Here is a 23,546-nt window from a genome sequence, read left to right on the forward strand (position 1 = left end):
AATACGTCCTACATAAATAATGATATTTTGAAAAATGAATTCAAAAATCTTCAAAATCGAGGATGCACACCTTCGTGCCATGCGCAAGTCACATACGAAGTCTTAGGTCAGTCTGACTAACGGTCAGCGAGATATACCCTAAACACACACGCACGCGCACACGCACACACACACACACACACACACACACACACACCCACACACAGATGTTTCTCGATTTTATAGATAGATATTTTCTGTGTGTTTGCATGGAGGGTGCTTCAACAATGTTTCATTGTGCAATTCTGTATTGTATAATGACAACAATAACACTTTAAATTCTTGAATCCTTGAATATCATATGATAAATAGCTGTTTTCACATCATCACAATCATCATGTCTGAAAAGATGCATACAAATGTGATATATTCACATGCAAAGTGTTTTATTTATTCAGCATGGGTACAGTAGATTAATGAGAGTTATCGAAAATACTGTTTTTCATCTCTCTGGACACATATAGTGATTGCCCAAACAGAATACATACATAATACTGATAGCAACAAGGGAAATGTGCTAAGATAATGTGATAAAGATGAAACACGCATGAAGGTCATCATAATACTACATTTCCAGGTACTTAATGCAATGCAGAGCAAAAGCAACTATTGCAGCCACAATGAAAGCAAGAAAAGATGTCACATTATATCAAGCCAGAGACCTGAGACTAAAATAACAGATATACAGGTTATTATCATGCTGTGCTCCTATTTTGATACTGTGATATCAACATCTCTTTCACAGCACTATTTGTCCATGTCAGGTAGAGGACGAGCCCATTTGTTTCAGCTACATGCAGCATTATAATAAACTGTCACTCTGCAGCAGAGCTGTCTGTTCCTCCGGCCATAACTACAGAAATACAGACTCCCAGAGGATCTCGGCAGGGAAATCCATAACACATAATGTACCACTGCTGACAGTAAGGAGTTTCCCCTGAACCTATTCAGAGCTCAGCACTGCAGTGTATAAAATAATGACCCGGTTTAATTGGGCTATTAAGTGTATTTCATGGAAAAGAACAGGAGTCTGTTACAGTCTGTGTAGAAAACAAGCGTCACATTGTCTGAAATAAGCCTATTTGTGAGGAATTGTGTGCACGCCACACACACACACACACACACACACACACACACACACCACGCCCCCTCCTGTCGGGAACACCCTGGCTGTGGATATCTGCCTTCAGACGGTGCCGAGGCGCACCGACACACTCACGTCCGGTGCTCTGATCCCGGGACGGACTCTCCCCGCCCGCCGTGCTCCCCCACCGGCTCGAGCTGCTGCCCGCAGCCGCCAGGTAAGACACCGCCGCTCTGCAGGTCAGCCGGCGGCTCACCGGGACACCACACACCGCCGTGTTTCCTCTGGCATATGGCACAGTCAGTCGCTGCTGCCTGTCGCCAGTTATTCATGTTTTATTTCTGTCTTTTCCTTGTTTTGGGGGGTTTCTTTGGAGAGGGGCTGTCTGTCCACCGTCACGACCGCGACCTCGGAGAATTAGTCACACATGAGCGGGACCAGACAGCCCCACTTCCCCCGGCCAAAGTTGAGCTCGTTTGGGCAGGTGCAATGCAGCAAAAAAAAGCTCCTTTTCTAGTTTCTTGTTGGCTCCGCTGGTGTCGACGGCAGATTAACCTGCAGTCAAATTAGTTTAACGTGATGATCTGCTGGTGGTGTGTTGCATTTAGTTGCTGACTGTATGAAACCGATCCTGTCATGATGTGGAGGACAAGGAGGGCAGCGGTTTGATCACCTGATGTGACTTTAGCTTACAGGCTTTTTTAAGTGACTTGAGGTCAATGAATTTAATGATCCTGTAATTATTATGCCAGTAGTTAGTTAATGATGTCTGCGGTGGTTTAAGGTGGAGTCACCAGGATATCCCAGGGCTTTTCAGGTTGACACAGTGATTAGTGCTACACAATTAATCTAAAATGTATTGAAATTGTGATTTAATATGGTGTCACGATTTCAATTTTAAATCAAAAATCAATCCAAATAAGCTTTCAATTTCAATCCTTGAAATCTAAAGTATTTTTTTTTCGAAATGGGATATTTGACTATTTGGCCTGACCCCAAACAAATATGGCAATTATATCACACTTTATACCATGAATTTGAAAATGTAAAAGACAGTTGTCAGGGCACTGAACTAACAATCTCTTGGTATTGATGCTTTGTCACGGCCTGTGGTGTGTGATATGACGCACAAGGCACCCTTTAGTGTGTGTATGAGACATATCAGGCTTTCCATTGGCTGTAATATAAACCCATCTGTGGCAATATTAGACACTTAGAGTAATGGAAGTAATACAAAGACCTCTGAGGGTGTACGGGTCAGAAAAAAACCCAGACTTTGACCCAGGAGACCAGTGTCCATGTCCTGTGTGAAACCAAGACTCAATGTTGTTATTTGGAGTCAAACTGCGTAACTGCATCTGGTAGTCAAGTTGTTGTTTTTTGATCAAACCGTAGTCATTAGTTGCATTGCCTAAAGTTAACTGGGAACACAGAAGTTTATTTGGAAAAACCAGCATGCATGTAACTATCAGAGACCAACAAACTGTCCATGACACGTCTCGAAGCATTGAGGCCACATGTGTGTTGGTATCACAAGCCGAGAGCCGTGATAAAGCATTGGTATCTGATGTCAGTCCTGAGAAAATAAAAGCTTTAAATTGAAAATTGAAATAAATCGTGACCATGACATTGAAGGTCCACTGAATCGTGACACCCCTAGTGTCAAATCAGGAAGCACAATATTTGTTTAAGGGAAATTGTGTCAGTTTGATGGAGCTGCAGAGATGCCCCAAACTACAAATAATATTCTACAGACTTATAAATGTTTGTTTGGTAGAGAGCCTTGCAGAAAATCACACCAGGATCATTTTAACATTATCTTCAATGATGCAAAACGCTCCTTCCCTCCAGTATTGCACATTATATTGCAATATGAGTCAATTGCATATTATTCCAAATGGTGCAGCCCTGACAGAGTGGTGCTGCTGAGTGTCTGCAGGGCTGGTTATATCTGATATCTGGTTCAGTGTTCAGAAGGTGCAGCAGGACTAGCGAGGTGCGCTCTGATGAACTAACAGGCTGACCTTATTACATTTCTTCTTCTTAGCAGATTAGTCGGTGTTTGAGGCTTGTGTTTGAAGCTGCCACTCACAGCAGAGATGTGAGATCCATTATAAGATAAAAGAAGCTTCTTTTGAAGATGGTGAGGTGTTTTTAGCTGCAGGATCAGAAGCATCCATCAGTCCTGATAGGAAGGTTTGAGCCTGGAGCACATTCAGGATATCAATCACATTGAAGGTGTAGGGCGAACAGCTTCATAGTTTTATCAATTTAGAGCTGCAGCTAATGATCATAACTCATTAACAAGGACTCTGATAAGGTTTCTGATTAATCAATTAATTGTTTGGTCTATAAAATGTCAGTAAAAAGACAATCACAAGGACAAACAGGCAAGTATTGTCCAAACTAACTAACTATGTCTTCAGTTTACCATGAAATATTACAAAAGCAAGCAGAAAATGTTTGCATTAAGATGCTATGTTATAGAAACAAGAGCAATGAAGATTAAACTCTTCTTTTAAAGATTGACAACTCCGTTAATCAGTTAATCCTTGCAGGTCTGCTTTTTTCTTATTTTCTTTGATTGAAATGAAAGAAAAGCAGCAAATCTTCACATTTTAGTGACACAACAGACACAGTTTTTGCTTTATTAATGACTTCAAGGAATAGTTTCACATTTTGGGGAACTTTTATCCTAAATCTTCCAACTCTGGAGAGCCAAAAAGCTCATTTCCCAAAATATTTGTCTTTAAGTGATAAGTAAGTTATCAGAAACACTTGTTTTGTGCTCATATTACATTGAATAGTTTGTCAAATTCTGGTGTTATGACCCTGAATTATTTCAAGTCAAAAGATGGAGCAACAGACTAATTGAACATCATGGTTCAGCCTTATTTACTGTAGTTATTTGGCAGCAAGTGTTTTATTTTCATTGGCCGGCTGTTAAAGGAGCCAATGTAGCCTGAAAAGGCCAATTCAAGTCATCAAAGTGGCCATTAGCCCTGTCAGACTGGCTGCTTGCCCAAGTGGCTTCTTACACTGACAGAGCAGCCACAGCCAAGGTTTTCTATCAGCTGTCAGGTCTGTGTGTTTAAGACGGGAAAACAGCTGTAAATTAAAACAAAGCAGCTCTGCTAGTGAGTTAAAATAGCCCCAACAAGTTCATACATTATTTTAGGTTCATTATGAAGCCCTGTAAGTGGATGTAATATTAAAACAAGCAGCTTAATGCAAGTTTGTACACAAGCCTTTCCAAAAACATATTTTAAGATCTGTGACGGATTTTTCATCGCTGTTTTTTCCCCTATGAACCACAAGCCTTTGCTGCGTAAGACACGCTGCCATACTATAATTTGTCATAGTGACGCTTCCTCAAATTGGTTCATTTGGCTCCTGTAAGCAGTATATGCAGTATCTGCTGAGGCTGTTTCATCATTGTCACGAGGAGAATAGCTCCCTAATGATAACCAAGCTCTTATACAGCACATGCGCGCGCACACACACACACACACACACACTGCTGCTGGAGGGGGAATAAATGGGTGAATAAAGGAGGAGAGGAGCCAGGGAAGGAAGGGATTCCCTGATTTTCTCTCCATGCAGGCAGCTCCAGCTCATCCAGTGGAGCAGAAACAAGCCCCGGGGAGAGCAGTCACACAGCATTAGAGGTCTGTGTCACCAAGATCTGGCAAGACGCAGCAGAAGTGTGCCTGTGCTCGTGTGTGTGTGCATGCAGCCACATATATTCACACACGTATGCATCATTACGGCAGGCATTTCTATGACAGGCTGCAGCGGATGGTGCCAGACTGACGCTCTCTGACCTACATAACCGAAAAAATGACCAGATGAGTTAAGAGCAAAATCTGAGTTTTTGGCATCTTTTTCATCGTACATAAATCAAGAGTGCTCTTATATCAAGTGGAAGCTAGCAGGCAGCCGCATCAAACCATGGAGGGTCTGAGCACCGAGCTGTGCAAACAATTTGTAACAATGTGAACAGGGTTGCACAGGCTGTGTTGCAATAACTGAAAAGCTACAGGACAGGGATGTGCATATACACTAATAATGGAGGTATAGAAAGAGCTGGGTATGGTGTTGCAGGCGAGGCCTCATTCATTCATTCCTAACTTCTTTTCATAAAATTACCCAGATTATTTGCCTCGTGAGCCCACCGAGCAAGCTAACTTCCGGTTTAGCGCCCTAACTTGAATGGGAATAAAATGATTTAATTGTGCAGCTTAACATTCATCTTTTCAAATGCTATTGGAGGGAATGAATAGAAATACTTGTATACATTGAAATGAGTCATTTCACGAGCCTTGTTACGCCCCAAAAATTATTTTGTACATCTCTGTGAGAAAAAGGCTTTTTACGTCCAATGGCCACCACGAAAATTGGCTTCAAAGTCTGGCACTCCTGACGATGGCTCAAAATGTATTTAAATATAAATAGTAGTGTGAAAAACTACTGAGAACATAGATTTTAATAAGTGCAAACTAGGTCTGAGGCCTGTCTTTGTCTATTGGTCAGCAAATTGATTGATTTGGTCTCAGACAACCAAGATTTCTTTAGTCGATTCGTCAGTTTTTATGCCCTTTCATGCTAAATGACTCATTTCACCTATGAGCACGCCTCCGGTAAACACAAGATTTAAAGTGATCCTTTTGCAAGATTCTTTATGGAAAAATTGACTAAATCAATCAATGCATTAGTCAACAAGTGTTTGAGTGTTAGTTGAATAAGAAGTTCTTCAGTAAAGGACAGCACTTTGTTTAAAGTGAACAATAAAGCAAAAATAAGCTGATGTCGATGATAGGTCAGCCTTCTGCATTGCCTCTGTGGCAAAATAATTAATTTATGACAGCATAACTACAAATGTATCTGTTGTACAGTTTTCTCAGTTTTAGTGCTTCTGTAGTTGTTGATTTTGGACAGTATGTTGTTGACACCTCCTCACATAAATCCTGTCCTCTCCCTTTTATTCCACAAACAATGAGGAGGACAAGTGTATAGGGAGGCACTTTAATCCTCTGCCTTTAAAACCTGATCCACAGTGAATATTATGTTATTAAACCTTGTGTAATCCGCATGATTATATCCAGATTAGTTGATGACCCGAGCCGCTGCAACAAAGCTCGTCTCGTCTGTGCTGCTGCATTCAGAAACGTCTGATCTCTGTAGTGCTGCGTTGTGCGGGGTTTCCCTTCCTCCCACTCACTGATGGTGCTCCTTATCCACGGCTCTCCGGTGCATTCCCCCCCCGTTTGGTATGCAGACTCCAGCCCCATGTGGCCTCAGAGATGCATCCCGTCACTGTTCAATCACAGCCGCAGCGAGGCAATCAGTGGAAGCCCGTCCACGCACCAACACTGCAGATGTGGGAAGGCTGAAAAAAACACTTGAAAAATCAGAAATGTAATTTGGAGGCAGTGCTGAGGGGAATGACTCAGTTGGGTAATAGATTGCCGGTCAGGGAGCGATGCCTCTGTGTCACCCTCCCTAAAGCGTAGACACATGTCATCATCCACTGTGGGCGCTCTGTGAGGCTGAACTCTGAGGGGGACGCCGGGCCGTGACAGGATCATGGGACACGCCAAGCTGCAAATCGGCCAAATCTGTATATGCACACATGCTCAGAAGGAACCCTTTAATTTAAAATGACATCATTATCTTATTATTTCCCAGCAGCAGCATGTTGACCAGTGTGTGCTGCATGGAAAAGTCAACAGAGCAGAGCGTACATCAAACACTGACACTAATTAAATTCATTGTTTGCAGGTCGTGCACATCGAGGTGTTTAATCAATAAATACAACTGAACATACAAAGGACACCTGTAATGACATGACCGCGTGTCACAGCTTCAGTTTTATATACTTATAAACTTTAAGAAACTAGTTTTCAGTGAATTGAAAACAGGCAGAATAATGGCATTTTAAGTAAAATCATTAACATTTCTTGAACATGCCTTTTAAATCAATTACAATAAATCGGATTTGAAAGGTCATTCTTGACACTGGGTAATGTTAGTTTAACAAAATCCATTTACTAGCTTTTTTTAAGGCTTTGAACCCTCATATGCAGTGAAAAGTGTTATGCAGTAGAAAGCTGTTATACAATTTGACCTTGAATTATATTAAAACAGTATTATAATTATTTTGTTAAAAAGGTGAAAGATTAACAAGACTAACTCATACAAGCGACTCTGTGGTTTCATTCAGGTACTCCTCCTGTATTTTATGACTCTGAGCACTAGAAAAAAAAACACATTCATGTCCCAATAGCCACTAAAAATAGCTTTTTACCTGACGATTTATCACTGTTAAAGATGATAAATAACTTTTTCCAAATAATCCAGGTCACTCTACGGTGATTGAGGTATCAGACGGTGTTTTGTTCTCCATCAGGTCAAACGGAGCGCTCTTATCAGCTCAAGGTAGAAGGTCACATAGTGAATGATGTCACCACAGGAGCAGACTCAAAAATCAACCACAAATCTAAATTGTAGTGTAAATCTTGTTGCCAAATACAAAAAATTACTTATGACTCAAAATGGAAGTATTGGACATGAAAATACTGCAAATGTCAGTGGTGGTATGTAACTAAGTACACTGACTCAAGTACTGTACTTAAGTACAGTTTTGAGGTGCTTTTACTTTATTTGAGTATTACCATTTTATGTTTATACTCCACTACATTTTGAAGGAAATATTGTACTTTTTACTCCACTACATTTAGCTGACAACTTTATTTACGTTTTAGGTCAAGATTCAACAAAAAAAACATGACTAATTAAAAATTATTAAATATTTCTATAATATAAAACCAGTAAATTAGGTAGTTCAAATCAGCCCAAACTTGGCAACAGTAAAACACTGCCTACATAAATTTATTAAAAATAATAATACAAGTCGGTTTCGTACATATTTTAATCACATAATCTTCAGCATTAATCACTCAGTGTCTCAGTGGAATTTCCTGCCAACCTCGCCCATATTTACTGTAACGGGCAAGGTCCACATTGAAATATTCACTCTCTGTTGGTTCTTACCACCGAGACACGGAGTCTGTAAATACTGTAACACCACATGAGACGTTCAGTCATCTGGGCACTGTAATTGGCTGTTTTATTCCTGAGTGTTTACCTGATTGTTGAAGCCATCTGGTGTTTTACTTGGAGATGTCCTGTGTTGACTGTTGGAATCTGTTTGTTGTTCTGCATCTCTGTACTCATCATAGTCATCATAAAACAGATAGTTTGCAAATTACCACTGTTACCGCATTGCGTCAGTATTACTGCACCAAGTCATTATCTTAAACATTAGTTGTGAATGTAGATTTGCTGGGTGCTCAGCTTGGTGGAAAGAGATTGACAGAAAATCACAAAGAACTGAGGTGCTGAAACTGAAAAGAAAAGAAACAAAGGCGGGAGTGTTAAATAGATGATGTGGTTTGTTTGTTACGGATTTGTAAAGCTGCTGGCGTTGAGACGATCTACACCAAAACACAACTGTACAAAACAAAAACTCTTATTCTGGCCTCGAGGCAAGAGAGAAATCATGTCAGTGACGGGTCATAAATGTTCATCATCCCTGCAATCTGACTGCAATCCACAGTTCAACGAGAGAAGTTGCTGGAGCAGTATTCTTGCTTTTGGCACCGTGCACTTAGAGCGCACCAGTCGGGAGTGAAACAGCCCTGTACTAATCAATAGGACTTCTAACATAACTGAACACTCCTTCAGTAATTGCACAAATAACAGCAATATCCACATAAATAATAATAATAATCGCCCCAATCTTTTACTGCATCTCTGTGTTGCTTGTTGACGTTCTCCTTAATGTTGCTGCAGAACTACATTGCTTGGTAGAAGAGTCATTATTTGTAATAAATATAATGACCGGTATTGGTATTTGAAGTTTTATTAAAGCAATCGGCCCTGTTTGCTTTACAACTTTTTGTTCTTCTAAAATCTTATTGTAAGGTGGACTTACAGTTGGACTTAATGACTTGAGACTTGACTGTGACTTTAGACATGGTGACTCAAATCACTTTTCTGTTGTTGTTTTCAATTAAAATTTTTAATATAAAATAAGAAAAATGTTCAACGTTGTTACTGTTGACATTACAAGTGTACCCAGTACTGTAATGTCAAACTTTGTTTGTCATTTGAAGACAAATTTGGATCAGCAAGTGTCTGTGAGAGCTACTGGTGACCTGATAATGATCACAGATTAACCCAATCGATAGAATAAAACATTAACGTTATATTCTTGCAAACCATGTATACATTGAATCACATTATTTAATACAGCATCTTTTTTTGGCGTTGTCAGTTGAACAATTGTTTTATCTTTATTTATGTTGTCTAAGGACTTGACTCGACTTGCTAAAGACGAGTCTTGGATCAAACGACTTGAATCACATGTCACATCCTGGAGCCAATCCCAGCTGACGTTGGGCGAAAGGCGGGTACACCCTGGAAAAGCTCCCCAGTCTATTGCAGGGTTGACACACATAGAGACAGACAACCATTCACACTCTCATTCACTCCTACGGGCAATTTAGAGTCACCAATTAAACCCAAGCTACATGACTTTGGACTGTGGAAGGAAGCCAGGGAACATGCAAACTCCAGACAGCGAACCTATTGCTACCGCCGTGTAGCCCCGCCCCTTTTTTGCTCCTTATTGCTTTATATTAATACCAAGGAAGCAGCTAATTGCAAAGTTTCTGAAGCCTCTCTGAAGCCTCTTAGTACGTTGTGAGGATTCAGTGATTGTCAGGATGCCCTTTGTGTCAGAATGTTGTGAGCTCCAAAGATTGGCTGCTGTGTGCTGTTTGTTTTACAGATACAGTTATTTTGGCTCTTGGCCAGGATTTCACTCTAAATGTGTGGGTCGCTGAGAGCTCTAATGAACTAAAGTTGCTTTGCGGTTTTAGTTTCCAGAGTCCTGTGTATCTGTGTTCACCAAATCAACTCTTGTGGCTTCTGGTGAGTGCAAAAGATGATTGAAAAGTTGATCTTTTTAAGCCTTTTTGACTTGATACTCTTGCTCCTTTTTCTTAGAAAAATAAGCCATGAGTGCTCTGTCCACTTGCCTAAATCAGCAGCTTGACTTTGCTGCAGGATCTTTATTTATTGATCCATCCTGCAGCCAGCCCAGACACTTATCACTCCTCCAAACACTAGATTTCATTGTGCCTTTGTCTCCTGTGTTTCAGCTATGCTAATGTACCCGCACACAGTGTGATAAAACCCAAATGACACATGGCTAATCTTGAAAGAAAATCATAATCCATTAGCGTCCACTCAGATTTAAATTACACATGCAGTTGTTACCATCACACACACACACACACACACACACACACACACACACACACAGAGGATTCCCTCGTCTCCATTAGTCGATGGTGCATCAAAAAGACAAAGTGCAGTAAAATGTGGCAGGCAAGCAGCAGTTAAACAGGAATAAGTGCTATGAAATATTCAGCCATGTTGGTGAACGGAGAGGGAGCTGTTTATAACTCGAACGCCTCTTTCCCCCTCTCTCTCTCTCTGTGAAGAAGCAGCAGAGGCCATGACAGAATCTGGGTTAATGAGATCCAGCCTCGATCTAGAAACCTCTCATCTCTTGTTCTTTAAATGCTCATAGTAACAACATGGAAATCTTCAACACGCCGGAAAACAAAAGGGTTTTTTTATCTTGGTTTATTATCTTTGACGGCATTCCTTAACGATCTGTTTCCCCTTTTGCTTATTCATTTTTAGAGATTCAGATCCTCTGCACTGAATATGTGCGTGTTTATCCAACAACCAGACTGTCTTCACTTGAACTGTCTCACAGTTTCTAAACAGTGCCAGATCTGTGGCTTGAAATCTGGATCATTTCACTGCTGATTCTGGCAGGAGAAATGATCCCGCTTCACACTGCAGGCGAAGGAGAGTTGATTATACTGAGGACTTCCATCGCCTGTCTCACAGGAAGCTTTTGTCCTGCATGTAATTAACCACATTAAGAAAACGGCTGATGTATTGAAGATGCATTGAGAAAACTGCAGGTGGGGACAAAGAATAAGGAGAATTACTGCAGATATGCATTAGGAATTGGATATGAATTGATTTGTACTTTAGCTCAGCTTTGTTTGAACTAATTTCATGCAGAATATGAACATGCCTCCAATCATGCTGTCCTACAATAAACTATTGTGATAGTAGACAATTACATAAAACTGCAGACTGATGGACGTATAATCATAAACCCCCCCTGAATGCATCATAACTCATCAGCTTGCTTTAAAATTTGGGTAGATTTGCAGGCATTTCAGTAGGCCCTTTACTTTTTTTTTGTGAAATAACACATATAAGCTTGAGTTGATCATTTTCTGCAAGTTACGATACTTTTAAAGCCTTTGGTTTAAAAAATTACACATTTCCCATCTGGCAACACTGTTTTCCTGTTATTGACTTCATTACAATTAACAGTAATGAGACTCTATCCTCTCCACAGGCAGGGTCAGAGTAACACACAGAATGGACTGTGAGTCCCCAAATGAAATGAAATAAAACTGGAATCGGTCCAATTCTTCAATTTAGGACTAAATACATGCAAAACTAATGATATTCCCATCAGCTTTAAATGCACTTGAGGCTACTAACATGAAATAATTCCTAGAAATAGTTGTCTAAAGGAACATTTCATATAAAGTTAACAAAGGATTTATACAGTAATTCATGCATATTAGAGGAGATGGCACCGACTTGATTTCTTCCAGTACTTGCCCGGATTCGTCTGGTGAGAGGAAACAAAATGACAGATTTTTGTAGGCCAACCCGGATGTTAGCATTGTTGCAGGAAATAAGCACTGTGGCAAACACAGGTTCCTGATGCAAGCATTTGTGGTAACGCTTTATATTAAGGTCCTTGTAATAACCATTAATTAACAAGTAATAAGGCCCTTGTAAGTCCTTACAAGATGCTTATTAACATTATTGCGTGTTTATAAGCTTATATAAGTGTTAATAATGGAATTACAAACACCCATGACCCACCCATTATGTCTTTGCCATGCCTTTATTACTCTTATTTTGTTTGGTTATTGATATTAAAATATACTTTATTGCTCATCTATTATAAGTTAACTATAAGTTAACTATGCTTTTTGCAACTACCGGATCTAAAGCGAGAACAATGCCTTATTACTTGTTAATTAATGGTTATTAAGGACCTTATTATAAAGCGTTACCGCATGTTTTGTTGAGCAGGATAATCTTCACAAATGGACACCACTTTTATGATGTTTTAAGCATTAATGCAGCTGACAGGAGCAAAAGGCGAACCACTCCACAGTCAAATGACTTGAATATCACGAACCATCAGCAACGTTTTGACAAGCTAGTGAAACAGTAGCCTAATAAATTGTTTATTAACATAATCTAAAATCTACAAAAGTTTGCAAGACCACTGAAAATCATGACTAGAGGCTGTAAGATTAGTGAGAGAGTTCCCATTTCCCGTTTGTGTCCGGCGTGATGACGTTTAACCTTTGTGTTGTCTTAACTTTCTGTATTCAACACTCGTCCTAAGGGTCAAAAATGACACACCTTCACTAAACCCCTTAAATAAAGCAGCTTGATTGACCCAAATCTGTTCTGCATGAAGAAACAACATGCCATTCATCACAAACTTGGATGAATTTCAATCCTGTGAATATCAAGGTTTTCCCTCTTACAGTGCAGAAAAACCGGATTTAATCAGTGGAAACCACTCGTTTCTATTACAACACACCTGTCATAATTGGTTTACTGCTAAGTTTACTACTAAAGTAGCAGTTTATTTTCATTACTAAAGGAGCTGCATAGTTGCAAGCATAATGTTTTTGCTTGTTTTTATGTTTTTGTGTTATGAAAAAATGATACAAGATTTGTTTCTGTTGGTGTACAGTTTTCATGGAAACATGAACAAAGGCAATATTTTAATTTTTCTCACGTTGGGGAATTTTAGGCAAATTATTTCTAGGAAAAGTCAATTAATTTTGAAAAAAGATCATTAAGGGTGTTTCCTAGTGGCGGTTCAACACAAGGGTTAATGTCCCCAACAACCACTGTAGTCTCATTTAGCCACTTGTTAGCAACCGCCATTTTAAGGACCGGTAAAAACTTTAAAAGTCACAAGTTTGGAGATTTACTAACAAATTTAATGTACAATATTCCTGATTGGAATGGAGATTGGGGACCAGGGTATTTTCAGGGAGCCAAAGCATCCAATCTCACTGATGCTTGAAATGTTTGAGTTATTGCAACATCTCTGGTCTCCCTTTCTTCAGCTATAATAATAAACACATCCTGTAGATCTCAAGAGCTCACACTCAACACTGCAACTCCTTGGTCCCTCAGCAATTCACCTGCCAGGAATTGATTGGAAAAACGGTTGTTGAGAAAAGGTTGAAGAATTGTGTTTTGAGTCACGACTCTTCGTCCGTCACGCTCCACTGGCGTTCCACCTCACAGCTCAAGATATGGTTTGAGTTCTTTTTCAGTCTCTGGTGATGCAATTTTAACATAAATGGCTATTTTTTTAACAAGAGTGTGTTTTATAACACAGCATTAATTAATAAAGCAATTTTCCAGGAAATGATAGCTTCATGCAACAGTGACCACAGAGCTGCTGCTCTGTTTTATCTGCTGCATGAGGAGGAGAAGAGTCTTTCTCTTTTGTATTTCTCACACGTTGTTTTAAGATGTGCTGTGACTTCCAGAGAGATGGAAAAATAAAAGCTTTCGAGGTCAGAACACTTAACTCGCACTGAAGGCACTGAACACCTGCTTTAACTTTCTTGCTCCTTCTTCCTTCTTCAAAGTCCAGATCTGCTTTTCTCTTCCTGCCAGGAGTCTTTTATTTCTCCGGGCACACCCAGCAGCACGACCAAACCAAATTATCCATGTCGTGCTTTCTCTCTGCCGGTCTGTTTGGGGGAGTGGTAGCCTTTTCCTGAGCCCACGCTGCCCTTTCCTCTTAATTAGTGGGTGAAATGACACAAGCAACCCATCAATTCAAGGACAAGGAAGCAGCATTTAGATAAGACCGATGCAGGAGAGTTCAGTGAAGGTGAAAGTAGCAGGAGGTGGAAGGAGGAGTGCTGAGAGGATAAGAGAGGACAGCTGACAGAGAAGCTCTAGATAAGGTTTGTAGAGGCACTAACTGTTGGTTTGTTTTTCCTATTTTCTGCTCCATTGAGCCCTGCAGGGAACTGTGGTGGCCTGCAGGCTTGATAGGTCATTACTGGTGACGGCTCCTGTGAGAGCTGTAATGTTACGGTGGCTGTCACATGTGTGCTCCCCGCCTGCAAGGGCATCGTTTTAAATGTTAGTCACGGTTGGGCTGGGATTGTCTTTTGGGTCAGCTAAAAAAATATAGCTGCAAGTGTTTGGGGTCAGGGCAGATTGAGAGCATCTGGGGCCATCTATTGATCATGTGTCTTCTTCACTGTTTTTAACTGGAATTTTAAACCCAAAGAGCACAGACCAAAATGTCTCTGGATAGACCTGCAACCAATCAGAGCAACAAAATGTGCAAATTAGCACTTGGTTGTCATGTTTCCATCAACTCTGCAACTTTTGATGATTACTGGTCGCTAGAGGTTGTTTTTGTATTTTTTGAAAAATAGTTAATGCGCTAAACAGGAGATGGAAACACTTTTTCTAAATAAGTTCACATACACATAACTGATCAGCTGTTTACTCTCTGACATGAAAGAACAATTATAAGTTGCCCAATTGAATCCAATTCCTGAAGACTTCTCTCTATTTTCTCTCATAGGTGGCCATAGTTGTCAGATTTGCAACCTTTTTTGCTGTTTTTTCTCTCACAGAATCTCTACTTCTTCTACTGTTTACTGACTGATTAGCCGACAGCAACACATTACACTGCCATCTTCTGACCAAAGTACGTTAATGCAGCATTGTTTATTCGCTCTAAACCAGTTGATGGAAACTTCAAAATTTGCTTTGACTTTAATGAAAACGCGGCTACTGACACATGCAAGTTGGGGCTGTGTTCAGTAGGGATGGGTACCGTTCACATTTGAACCGATACGGTACCTGGGAATCGGAATCGGTACTCAACGGTACCAATTTTCGGTACTTTTGCGTTTGAAAATATAAACTTTAAAAAATATATCAAAACAATATAAAATCCAGGATGAGCAGTGCTTTATTGTTGAGTGAACGTGCATTTTGTAACATGAAGGTTGCAGTGTTGTCAAAGGATGCAGAGGAGCGCTCTCAGGTGGCAAGTGCACGGAGGAGAAAAAAAAAAAAAAAGGTTGCAAGTGCACGTGTGATTTGTTGTGATGACGTCGTAGCTGTGCAGCGCAGCACCGGTCAGACAGTATTGTGGGCATGGCATGGTTGGAATAAACAAAGTTTAGTCGGGCTGCTCTGTGAACATATCGAGGATGACGCAGGAGTCTGAGGGATTTAATTTCAGCGAGGCAGTTTGGAATAAAGTGGCCGGTAATATTCCTGAGTTGAAGATCGGCGTTTTAGCGGAGGACCAGAGATTGCAGCAGCTAGCTGCTAGCTGTTAATGACTGATCTACAGAAGAATGGAGAAAGCAAACGGAGGCCAAGCTAACTAAGGCCAAGCCCGGGTAGAGACATTGGAGAGATAGCAGCTGGCGGCTAGCAGGCCGAGAGCCGGCTGTTCGTCTCTGCGCCGGGTTGGAAGAGGGCAGCAGCTAGTGGCTAGTGGCCGCGGTGAGCAGACAGGACCAGACGAGGAGGTAAATAAAAAAATAGTGCGATCATCAGCACGCTTGTTAATCAAGACGTCAAATGAAAACAGGTTGAAATCAATGATCAGTTTAAAGGTAACGCCGTTTAGGTACCGAAACATGGTACCGTTTGATTTTACTTGAATCGGTACTCGGTAGTACCGACGGAATTCGGTCGGTACCTATAAAAGTACCGAATTCGGTACCCATCCCTAGTGTTCAGTCATGTCTCCAATTACAGCTAAACAGTAAGTAAAATGTGTCTCTGAAAACATTTGAGGAAAGAAAGACGTAATGCAGAAACAGAATCTTGATTTATTTGATCAGCGCTGCCCAGTTTGTTAATTTAAATTAAATGAGTCTTGTGAGTTGCTCTGGATGCCATTAATCATATCAAACCCGCCCCATGCTAGATAAAAGGTCATGTTTGGTCCATCCATGGCCAGGTTGGGAGGAAATGTTTCTGAAGAGGAGAGGGACCAGACACATCTGCCAGAGCAAATTAAACATGAGCTCTCTATGGTTTCCAGGCCAGTTTGGACCTCTTCCACCCACACTTTTCCATTTGGGAGATGCAAGTATCAGGATGCAGCTCCTCGAATTCTGACTTGGTAAAGCTTTGGTTTAGAGGGAGTTCCTGACACTATTCATCCATCTGGCTAGCACTTCAGTTGAAGCAAACTGACACTTTGTATGACTTGATTTTTTAAGCTTTCTGAAAATGACAATGCAACAGTGACGCCATCTCTGTGCAACACTGGTTCAGGTGTGTGATTGTAACGTTATCAGAAAGTTTTTTACCCTCCTTCACCATTCACACTTTTCATCTCTACAAACGACTGCGACACCATGAATGCCTTTCAGAAGAGAAACTGTCAGAAGTGTGTGATATTTTCCCCATTTGAGCGATTATCGTGTCTCGCCCCGCTCTATGACAGCCAGCTTTTCACAAACTAGTTTGTTTCTAGCGTTGCCCGGCCTTCTCAAAGTCAACCTTCTCTCCTGAGCTCGCATTCATCTCTAGTCCAGGCATGAAACATTTGTAGACAGCCAGTTTAGAGATTAGATCAAAGGATTGGCTGCTGTTCTGGTGGATCGTTCCCTCTGCTGCAGTTTGACATCCCCACCCTCCCTGTGGACTCATAATCAGAAACAAAAGGCCAAATCTGGCGAGGGCAGAATGCTAGTTACCGTTATGCAAAGAGCCAGGCTTGACGGATGTGAGTTATTCATATCGCCGTCTGAAGTCGCTTCATTACCTCTGAGCCAGCCGAGCAATTAAGGCTTCAAATTGGATTCTGATTGACAAACCATGATGTTTGCTGTGTTTGAGCCGAGTTATTGACACGCAGAGAGTGCAGAGGATGAAGACGAGTGTTTGCAGAAAGGTCCTTGCTTGATTGGCAGTGACACAAACAGTGTGTCTGACAGGCCTTGAGGCTGAGAGAGGGTTATTAGTGCATCGCAGTGGTGCGGATATGTTATCTGCCCTGAGGTGTTCTCTGTGTGTGTGTGTGTGTGTGTGTGTGTGTGTGTGTGTGTGTGTCAGACGGCAACAAAGCAAGAGAGAGACAAAAAGAGACAGACAGAGAGGTCACCACTTCAGTGAAAAGTGCACACAGGCAGGGATACTTTCCACTCGGACAAACACGTCATGTATCATTGACCGTGAGACCGTATACTCTTCCATCCAAGTGTCTCTTCCCAGAAACCTCTCCAGCAAGCCACATCATCTCATCTCCAGCTCCCTGTGAAGACGATGGCTGCCTATTGATTTCACCTCGCTGTGAACACAGCTCCCACATCCGATCTCAGGAAGTGGATTACATGCAGGAAGATGCACGGCCGAGATAGAAGCAGGAATCTTATTTGCTTCATTTCCGTTAAGTTGAGATAAGCTGTGCAAGCTGGAAACCATTTTGAGGTACAGCAGCGTCCATATGGATCATTCTCAGAACATTGCACTCTGTAAAACACACAAAGCAGTTTGCCTACTGCTTTACACTGCCAGTCTGTTGTCTGTTGAAGACAAGAGAATTTGATAGGTTTTACTCTCGTGGTTTTATGTGCAGAAATCTGTCTTCAGATCCTCGTGCTTCATCTCATCCTCTTACTTAAAAAAGCAATAAAATGTTATGTCTGCGGAGCATCGCTGTGCTTTGATCATTGCTACATCTGTCATTGTCGTGATATTTCCCCCTGGAATTACTCCTGAGGCCTTTTTAACACCCTGCCAGGCTTTAAAGTCCAGTTTGTTGTGCTGTCTTGTGTGATTTTTCATTTCATTGAAGACAATGGAGAGGTGGTTTCTTCCTCTTCTTTTCTCCTAAAGAAAAAAAAACTACAATCATGGCTCTTATTTGGGTTGTAAAATATTACAAAGAAACTAGATCATCACAGATCGTAGAAGGTTAATGGTGCATTCTAGTGCTTCTTGGATCGTCCAATTTCTCAAATTGGGGTGACATTCTTCCAATTTTGGTTTAAGCAACACATTTGGTGCTACCTAAAGAGCAAAGGAAACTGATCAGATGAGCCATGAAATATGAACAGGAACGTTTTTTTTCTAATATTCCAACAGAACATGAATGCAGCACAAAAGAGAAACTGACTACGCCAACAGGCCTGTGTGAAGTCCTCCTCCTTCTCCATCTGAAACCAATGAGAAAATATGAATAACACCAGACTTTTCCTTTAATGACCTTAAATGACAGACTTTGGGCATCCAGCACTTCTATATTATTAACTCCATTTGAGCTTTCAGGAGGTTTCACAGTTGTAATCATGACTTGAATGTTGATGCAAGCAGCATAAGTTGTAATTATGGTAACTCCCACATGGCACGAATGCAGTATATGCATACAATTTAGATGGGGATCATAGCTAGAGTCCAGAAAACAGCAAAATACCAAAGCAAAGATACACTGTGTGGGTATTTGTTATATTCTCCACTGTGTGCCATGGCACGGCTGTAAGCAGCTGTGAGATATGACATTATATGGACCTTTGTTGATGAATTAATAATGTTTCCTACATCTGCCATTGTGTGTGGTCGATATGTGGTGTTGGCTGGCTGAAGCCGACAGAAGGAGGCTCTCTGACTGAGCTGAGGTGACCTGCTGTTTAATGGTCACCAGAGACGCTCGCTGCCACTCATCATCACTGTCTGCTGCTCTCACATTAATGATTCAGGAGAGAAAACGTACAGCATCCTGTAGATTACCTCAGGAGGATTTCAGGATCCTACGTTAAAACAAAAGGGGGGGGGGGGGTTCATGGTGTGTTAAAGACTAAAGGTCGGATAAACATGGTCTAGACAGAAAAAGGATAAACAGACCTGTGCAGCTGTCCGTTACACTGTATAGTTTATCAATGATCTGGACACGCTGCTCTGTTAACACTGTGTCGTAGTGAACATGCCAGAAAACACAAATTATGTGGAAAAGCATCGGCTTCCCTCGGAGATGAAGATCCTGCTGATACAAGGTGAAAGTGTTGCTGTATGATTTATTCACCATCTCTTAGGCGAAAAAGATCCATGCAGCCCCGTGCTGAAATAACGGACTAAAGCTGAAGTCGAAGCTGATGAATTTTCAATTTAAAAAGGATATGTGTGGCCCACATTTCTGCAGAAATACACCAGACACACCATAGAATAATCTCCCAACCGTGTTCTGCCCGCTCACAGGAAGGTTAAGTAACTGAAGAAGGTTTATTTTTCTTACAGTAAGGGCAAAAATATGTCTTTTTGATTCAAGTTGTACTGTCCTTTATTTCCATGAATTACTGTAGTTTGGACGTGGTACACAGACAAATATACTGTAATATGTGCAACTTAATGCGCAAGTAACCAAATCACATTCATAAAGACAATTTTAATACAATACAACACCTAAGCTCTGTAATAAAAAGTGAGTTCAACATACCCGGGGTAACTTGAGTAACAATTGAATAGAAATTATCATACAAACAAGTTATATTTGCAGAAAATGAAGAGCATAAAGAAAAAAGAAACTGTCAACCTTGGTTTACATGTTTGAAAAGGAGTGAGAAGAAGTATAAATGTATTCATTCTCGCCCCTTCTACATATGTAATAAATTGATTTATAGGCAGCTTCCTTATTGATGTGAACCTATACACTACTTACTTTTTCTAAATTTGTATGAATATAATAATTATCCTTTATCTCTTTCATATAGAAATATACATTCATTACTGATATACATATCCTTACCAAAAATAGTAATTATCAATTAAAAAAATGTAATTCAATACTTTATCCTAATCAACATACAATTTCTTTACTTATATATTTCTCTTCATCATGTTGACTCGTTATCTTTTTGTATATGATATGTTAAAGTTAAACACTAAAGCAGCACAGTTACAGCTTCTTAATGCCGTAAGGACAGCTGGCAAAAAAACTGTGTATGGTAATTCAATTTAATATATGGGAGCATTATCTTGTATGCAGACTCTTTTTTCTGTCTTATATCACTGCCTCACAGGGCACAAGCAGATCTGACTATAATTACATTTGTGTATTCCATGTTAGGCCACTGATATAATGATAATATAATCACATAATAATCAAATCCCCCCCCTTTAAATAGCAATGAACTTTTAGTTGTGTGTGTACTGTGGAGTAGAGCCCCGCCCATGGTGAAACTCATAGTTTTTTTCTGTTCATTAAGCTGTGAGAAATCCTTTGGGTGCTGCACTCAAGTCTTCTATCCTGGCACAACAATGGGTGTATGATATATGGACATGACTTGGATAACTTTGGCTAAACTCGATATTAAAGCCCAACAGATGAGGGTCGATACTGATTTTAAAAGGGGGAATTTCATCGATTAGTGATATGGCAGCGATGAAAATAGACCATTTCTATGTGGATTGTGCACTAATTTTTTTACCACACTGCAAATGTACCCAGAGAGCTACTTTCTCAAACATGAAACTTTATGTAATAATATTTCACATTATTATACATTTTACAAACAATGTATTACATTGTCAGTCAATTCTATAAATGATAACTGAAATTAAAAATAAGTAGGAATAGAATAAATATAAAATAATTACTGTTCCATTTCAGTTAATTGCTGAAAAGAATAATTAAAAAAAAGAACAAACACAATTTCTAAATCACGCCAAGCAACATTTTCGGCATTTAATATTCTGTAAAAAAAAAAGTTTTCATAACGGCACATATTGGACAGCACATACACAGATACCATTAGGCCTTTGATAGGCTGATATCAGCTGATAATATCTGTCGACAGATATATCTCTCAGGCTCTATCAATAGGTCGATATTGTTGTTATTGTGTCAGGCCCAGATATCCTGTTTTATTGGAGCCAAGCCTTCCTGTGGTTTGTAGTTTGTTTCTGACAGGGCAGAGTGCTTTATTTAAAGATAATAAAAAATAAAGCAGGCAGCAAGCTGGACTCTTTTTGTCATAACATAATATAAAATGAGTCATTTTGCACTATCACACCCCATGAAACTATTTACTTTGAAAGTTTTTCCTCCTAACAGAGCAGTCCACTATTAAACTCAGACCAGGCCTGAGATGAAAGTATTGAAGCTGCTCTGTAGGCTTCGTGTGGTTTCTGGATTTAAACTCATATTTTTGCCCTGTGTTTGTGTTCCTCCGTGCACCGCCAGCTCAATGTTCAGTAATGAATCTATTTTTTGTTTATCCCATGTTCATTTCTCATCCATTGTCTACTTTGCTTTTCTGCCAACTGGAGCCCAGCTGCTCCCGGCACACCTGTGGTCTTTAATTGGCAGATTGATTCTGCTGTCTGTAAGCTGGGCCACCTGCAGGAAAAACCAGACTAACTGGTGGTGAAATGCCACAGAGTTACACAACACTAGCTTGACCACGATGTGGCTTTGTGGCTGGATGTCCCCCAGTGGAGCACAGACACAGAGACAGACGAGCCGTTACACGTCTGAACGATGAGAACAGGGCGGTTAATCTTATTTTATTTTCAATTATGATTTTCCTTCTATCTAATATGAACGCAAGATAATTGAGATAAATAGATTATTGTGCAGTATTCTGTTTCACAATGATACCCTTCTTTTTGTCTTATATTATAAATCGCACCTATCTTTTAAAGTGAGCTTTTACTCTTTTTATGACTGGAATATGTTGAATATAGGTGTACAAGTCCTCAGAAGGTTGTGTTGTTGTTGTTGTTTTTTGGTCTAATTTATTTTTATTTATCATTTTGATATATTAAATAGTTTTTTTCAGTAGGTTGTGGCAGTGCACCACAGCGTAATTGATCTAATCTCTCCTCACCTAATTAATTTATTAATCATATATATTCAATACATGTTTAGGAGTTTTCAGTAGGTTGTGCCAATTTTTGGGGTCTAATTTATTTTAATTGATCATTTTTATATATTAAATATATGTTGCAGAGTTTCAGTAGGCTCTAGCAGTACAACACAAACTATTTGATCTACTTTATTTATTCATATTTTTTTAAACATTGAATACATGTTTAGTAGTTGTCAGTAAATTACAACATAGTTTATATTTTTTCTGATTTATTTTAATGTTTTATTTTATTATTATTTATTAAAATGTATATATATTTATATTTTATATATTTAACTTTTTGTATGTGATTTTGCAGATTTTTACAATGCACAATTTTTTTGTTAAATTATATTTAAAGTTTTTTTAAAAAGCAAGATGTTTCCAAACACTGAGTAATCACGTTAAATAATTATGACCTCAATATGGACCAAAATAATTGGGATTATGATTTTTTCCATAATCGAGCAGCCTTGGAGCGAGATGAAGCCTTTCCTTGAGAAAGCAAAGTGAGTCACTGCTTTCCTCTGCGCTGTGTTATTAGTGCGGAGCTGAGGAGTGAGTGCATTTTGTCTGCACAGAAGCCAAAGTTTAACTGTCTCCTGACTCGTGTTTACTCAGGGCAGAGAGAGCAGGCAGCGGGAATGTGTGCAGTGTGTACTCAGGGAGGGCTGCATCAGGACACACGCCTACTGCAGCACACAACGCAGATACTTTGTGCTCTCACAGCACCACTGTAATATGACGAAGGCTCAGATAAATATTGGTTTCACTTTATTGATGTTGTTGATCCAGTATAAGTCATCGCAGTACATCAGGAGTATCATGTGGCTCAGGTCCACTGCTGCCAGACTTACACACACCGCTACAGTAGATCTCGCAGTCAGGAAGTTTATAATTAAAATTGTTTTGGAGAAGTGTAATATACTGAGTGGTGTGTCCTGCATTTTATATTTTGTCATTTACATTTATTTAAATGAGGGCACAAACTACAGTTCTACAGAAAGTAACATTGATTACAGGACAGAATTATTTCTAACAGGTGTTCCTAATAAACTGGAGACTGAGTTTCCATGAGATTTTTTATAGATCTGCAAATTTCTTTGTTCTGTGAAAAAGCTCATAATGTTTTAATTCATTTCACTTCTCTTTGTGTTAAGCACAGACTGTATGAAAGAATAAAGAGTGTATAAATAATTCTCTTTAAAGTGTCTTTTAGTTCGACCAAACACTGAACAAGACATTTTTTAGAGATCAAAATGTTACATTTGAGTTTCATGAACTGAAAACACACACTGTGAAAG

The 23,546-nt window shown here is 39.8% G+C and overlaps 1 protein-coding gene across 2 annotated transcripts in view; it reads left to right on the top strand.

The window, feature by feature from the left end:
* Positions 1 to 1,211: 1,211 nt before the first annotated feature.
* Positions 1,212 to 23,546, top strand: part of sytl5 (synaptotagmin-like 5) — a 50,783-nt gene continuing 28,448 nt past the window's right edge. For both annotated transcript variants that reach the window (XM_059342893.1, XM_059342894.1), the window contains exon 1: positions 1,212 to 1,340. The gene's annotated coding sequence lies outside the window, so the exon portion shown is untranslated. The remainder of the gene's footprint in view (positions 1,341 to 23,546) is intronic.

This window comes from Centropristis striata, chromosome 10 (assembly GCF_030273125.1).
Source record: "Centropristis striata isolate RG_2023a ecotype Rhode Island chromosome 10, C.striata_1.0, whole genome shotgun sequence".
NCBI classification, from domain to species: Eukaryota; Metazoa; Chordata; class Actinopteri; order Perciformes; family Serranidae; genus Centropristis; species Centropristis striata.